General features: G+C 46.2%; 1 protein-coding gene across 3 annotated transcripts in view; it reads left to right on the top strand.

Annotated features, from left to right (window-relative positions):
* Positions 1 to 1,812: 1,812 nt before the first annotated feature.
* The window catches only part of Cldn12 (claudin 12), an 11,358-nt gene continuing 8,452 nt past the window's right edge, over positions 1,813 to 4,718 (top strand). The window contains exons 1-2 of one of the 3 annotated variants that reach the window (XM_031379963.1): positions 1,813 to 1,969; positions 3,657 to 3,745. The gene's annotated coding sequence lies outside the window, so the exon portion shown is untranslated. Of the gene's footprint in view, positions 1,970 to 2,001; positions 2,114 to 2,197; positions 2,337 to 3,656; positions 3,746 to 4,718 lie in introns of those variants that run through there. The other 2 variants (XM_031379964.1, XM_031379965.1) reach the window with 2 other exon arrangements.

Below are 4,718 nucleotides of genomic sequence, written 5' to 3'. Positions count from 1 at the left end.
AAAAAGGTGTACTTGCGTAGATTCAAAAGTTGTTCCCTAACCTAGAGGCTTTTTGCAATTGATACTTGCTGGGAAAAAGATCAGTTTTATCCAATATAATATCAACCACAGGAGCAGTTTTGGCTGCTGCAAAACAAGACTCCACATCTTTTCTGTGCTTTTTGTTTTGATTTGGTTTGGGACTTTTTTGTTTTGTTTTGTTTTATTGAGTTTTGTTTGTTTTGCTTGTTTCATTGAGTCTCATGAGCTTTGCTTTTGTTTTGATAAATAACATGAAGTTGAGTGGGTACTGAGGTGGGGAGGATCTGAAAGGGGTTGGGGGAGAGGGAAGTATCAAAATTTGTATGAAAAAAATTAAATAATAAAAAACGTATCATCACAGAGGCCTGGGATATGCAAGGCATCCAAGAATCAATGGAGGTGACTTTAGCTGTGACTGACAGCATTGGGAGTTTCGAATCTGAAGAGCCCACCTCCTATAGCCAGTCAGGAACCCTAGGGGAGGGATAAGGGTGTCAACCTACACACAAAACTTTCAACCCAAAATTTACCCTGTCTACAAGGAATGCAGGCACAGGGGATGAAGCAGGGACTGAGGGAATAGCCAACCAATAGCCAGCCCAACTTAGGATCCATCCCATGAGCAAGCACCAATCCCTGACACTATTAATAATACTCTGTTTTGCTCATAGACAGGAGTCTAGCATGGCTGTCCTCTGAGAGGCTCCACCAGCCAGCAGCTGACTCAGACAGATGCTGACACCCACAGCCAAACAGTGGATGGAGCTTGGGGACTCTTATGGAAAAACAGGAGGAAGGATTGCCATGCCCTGAAGGGGATAGGAACTCCACAGGAAGACCCACAGAGTCAATTAACCTGGACCCTTGGGGCTCTCAGAGTCTGAACCACCAACCAAAGAACAAACTCAGGCTGAACCTAGGCCTTCCAGCTCATATGTAGCAGATGTGCTGCTGGGTCTTCACTTGGGTCCCGAACAACTGGAGTGGGAGCTATCCCAAAGCTGTTGCCTGTACCTGGGATATGTTCTTCTGGCTGGGCTGCCTTGTCTGGCCTCAGTGGGAGATGAAGCACCTAGCCTCACAGAGACTTGAAGTTCCAGCGTTGGGGCATGGGAATGGGAATGGGGTACTCACCCACTCAGGAGAAGGGGGGATGTGGGAAGGACTGTAGGAGGGGGATGACTGGGAGGGGGGCAGTGTTCAGGATGTAAAGTGAATAAGCAAAAGAAAAAAAAAAGATAAAGAAAAGTGTTGTCAACATCGACCAGTTTTTGTTTCTCCGTTTGTGAGTATGTGTATGGTGGGATGGAATCATTTGGAAGTCATTTTTTTTTAATATAATACTGTAGATGAATCCTTTGACACAGGATGCACATAAAAGAGAAGATAGTTGGTGTGTAGAAGCGTCAAATTATATTAAATACTTAATGCCTAGTTTTATGTATAGAATTTTGCTGCAGGAGGCCTTTTGCCTATAGTTAAGATAACCACAGAAGTAACATGCAAAGAGCCTCTTGTAAACCTGTGTGGCTACTGAGTTAGATCTTTTTTTTTTTTTTTTTGCATTTATTTTTTGCATTTAATGAACAAGTTTTGATTGAGTACCCAAACGAATCTCAAATTTGCCCCTCCTGCTCGTGCACGAGAGCATTCCAGTACAAGTCCTAACCCTAGCTCTAGCAAGGTGCAAGAGGAAGCAAAGGAGGCGGGACCCGGAAAAAGGAGGTGGTCTCAGGCTATGGCCCGCGGCCAGCGGCTCCAGGGATGCTGGGAATTGTAGTTCCAGGCAGCCAAGGCATTCCGGAGCAGGGCCCGGGGAGAGCCTGACTGGCTCCCTGAAGCCTCCGGGGCGGCTTCTCCAGAACGCACTTCCGCGGCAGCGGAGGGAGACGAGGAGACGCGGCTCCGAGTGGGCGGGCGAGCGGGATGCCCGAGCGGTGAGGAACCGGTAGGTGTGGTCAGGAACGCTCCGGTTTCGGAGGATTTCGCAAGTAGTTGAAGGTGCTGTGTGAAAACAGCGAAGTGGCGGAGAGTCGGCACCTTCACGGCGGCCCACGCGGGTGGACGTGGAAAGTAGCCGAGGAGGTATTCGGTACGGCGTTTCCAGCGTTCCCATTCCCTCGGAGGAGTGGGGCAACGCGGAGCCGCGTTGCCCGGGCAGCCGAGGGCCGGGGGGCGGGTGGGCGGGGGTGTGGGGCTGAGCTGCCAGTTAGTTGCTATTTTGGACCCAGCGGCTGGCTGCCTGACGGAGCTGGTTGTGTAACGCTGACCTGCTCGCGCTCGCCCCGCACCGGGCAGGGGTGGGCTCGCTCGCGGTGAGCGCGCGGGACGGACTCACGCCATTGGCTGTGCCCGGCGCGGCCGCTCGGGGTCTCCTGAGGACGCCGCTCCCACCCGGGCAGGCAGGCAGGCAGAGGCGGGGGCGTGCGTGCGGAGCTGGCTCTGCTGTCCCCGCTGTCCCCCGACACTGCCCTGGCCTGCACCGGGGCCAGTCTCCACGCCCGAGAACTGCCACGCTAGGGCTAGGTGACCTCACTGGAAAAGGTTGCCCAGGGGTCCGATTGGGGGCATTGGTTGGTAAAAAAAAAAAACAACAAAAAAAAACGAGCCCTTCTGACTCTGAAGCCATGTACTGGATAACAACTCTAGAATCGTAGATGGGAGGTGGGGAACCTGGATGGACTTCAACATCCCGGCCACATCCTGCATAATTACTGTAATAGGGCCAGTGATAAACGCCCCGATCCCTGAAGCTCCCAGGCGTTTATGAGTTTTCACTCATCCTACCTGTTTGAGTTAAATAGTATTTAAAGAGGAAGTCGCTCCTCTTTAAGAGAGACAGGAAAACATACCAAATGGCAGGTTGACCTAAGGACTATACCACACAACATAAACTTAAAAGGACACACTAGTTGCAAATTTTACGTTGTGCAAGGCAGATTAGTTTTGCCTGGTTTTATTGTAAGTACCGTTTTTTAAACATTTTAGAAAATAGAGCATTTCTTTTCATTCCAAGACAACTGCATAGTGCAGAACTGGATCTAGAAAAAAATTCATTAAATTTTTTTTTCTTTTTGGTTTTTTGAGACAGGGTTTCTCTGTGTAGCTCAGACTGTCCTGGAACTCACTCTGTAGACCAGGCAGGCCTCGAACTCAGAAATCCATCTGCCTCTGCCTCCCAAGTGCTGGGATTAAAGGCGTGCACCACCACCGCCCGGCTTTTTCTTAATTTCTAATCCAGTAAAGTGATTTTTAATTTTAGCTTAATTATCCTGAACTTTAAATCACAAAATAAGAGTTATTTTTCTTTTGAGGCTCACATCTAATAGTGAATATAAGAATAGATCGCTTGTGTTATTTTGTTGTGTTTTTGTTTTTGCTTTTTCGTGGTGCTGGTGTTTGAACCTAGGGTCTTCTACATGATAGGCAAGCATTCTTAGCACTGAGGATACACCCCTAACCTTAAACTGTCTTTTTGAAAAACTTACTGCCTGCCTGTTTTGCTGTAGCATTTTATTAAGTCTAGACAATTAAATACTTTTCCTCACTAGTTACATGTGAGTTAAAAAAAAGAGTTGCAAGAGAAGGACTGTAGTAATTTGGAGCTTTTTTTTTTTTTTTTTACACTTTGGTAGGTCCAGATTATCTCTGCTTTGTGTGCAGATGTGCTCCTGTTTCATCTGAGTTCACTAAGCTGATTTTGGAGGATCAGGTACAGTAAAGGGTAAGTATGTCCCTGTCCCTTGGTTATATAATAGTTCTGCTGCCTCAATCAGGAACGCTGCTTTTCTTTTCTTCTTCAGCAAAATAACAGTGTAGGACCTTTGTAGGTAGAGTGATCAGTGGTTACAGTTTCCAGGAACACCCAAATTATAGGTAGAAGGGATGGCCACTGTTAGCATCAAAAATTAATTTAGTGGCCATGAGACATACATTCTTTTTTAGTGACTCCTTGCAACTGCCTCTGAAAAAATTATAATGGTTTTGAGGATGCCAATAACTCTTAGCCACTATTTCTGCATCAGCTTTCTTTGTACTCTCTTCAAAGCCAGAGAAAATAATCTTTTGAAAATATTTTTATTCAAAATGATACCATCGATAACATGATGTACCACATTGTCTTTTCTGAAAGTTACTCTGGAACAGATGACAAATGTGGAGTCATTGTTTTGGAACAGAGTATTTGATTTGGTCAGTAACCACATCAAAACAAAAGTTTTGTCATTGCTAGGCAAATCTTTCGTTTTACAAAACTGGAGAGGAGAGACTTTTGGCCAATAAGGAGCAGAAACAGACACGTAATCTAGAAACAGCTTGAGTGTTTCAGAAATGAAGGTGTGATGACCTTTGCCAAATGAAATGAATTTGGCTTATACTAAACCAGATTTATAATTTTCTCTGTGTTCAACTATGTATTGACTCCTTTAGTCAGTAATGGTGTCCCATCTGTGTGTCAGTAAACATAACCAACAAGACAGGGATCTCTGTCCTGCAGTTCACAGTCTATTGGTAAAGAAGAATAAACAAACAAGGAATTAGTAAGCATTATCCCTGCTACGGAACAGAAAGTAAAACTTTCGCTGTTCATCATGCAGCTGGGGATGGAGGAAGGCTGCGAACAGGAGGGAAATGGGGATGGAGGAAGGCTGCGAACAGGAGGGAGATGGAGGAAGGCTGCGAACAGGAGGGAGATGGGG

Source organism: Mastomys coucha, unplaced genomic scaffold (genome assembly GCF_008632895.1).
Source record: "Mastomys coucha isolate ucsf_1 unplaced genomic scaffold, UCSF_Mcou_1 pScaffold19, whole genome shotgun sequence".
NCBI lineage: Eukaryota > Metazoa > Chordata > Mammalia > Rodentia > Muridae > Mastomys > Mastomys coucha.
This window is presented reverse-complemented; position numbering and strand designations above follow the sequence as displayed.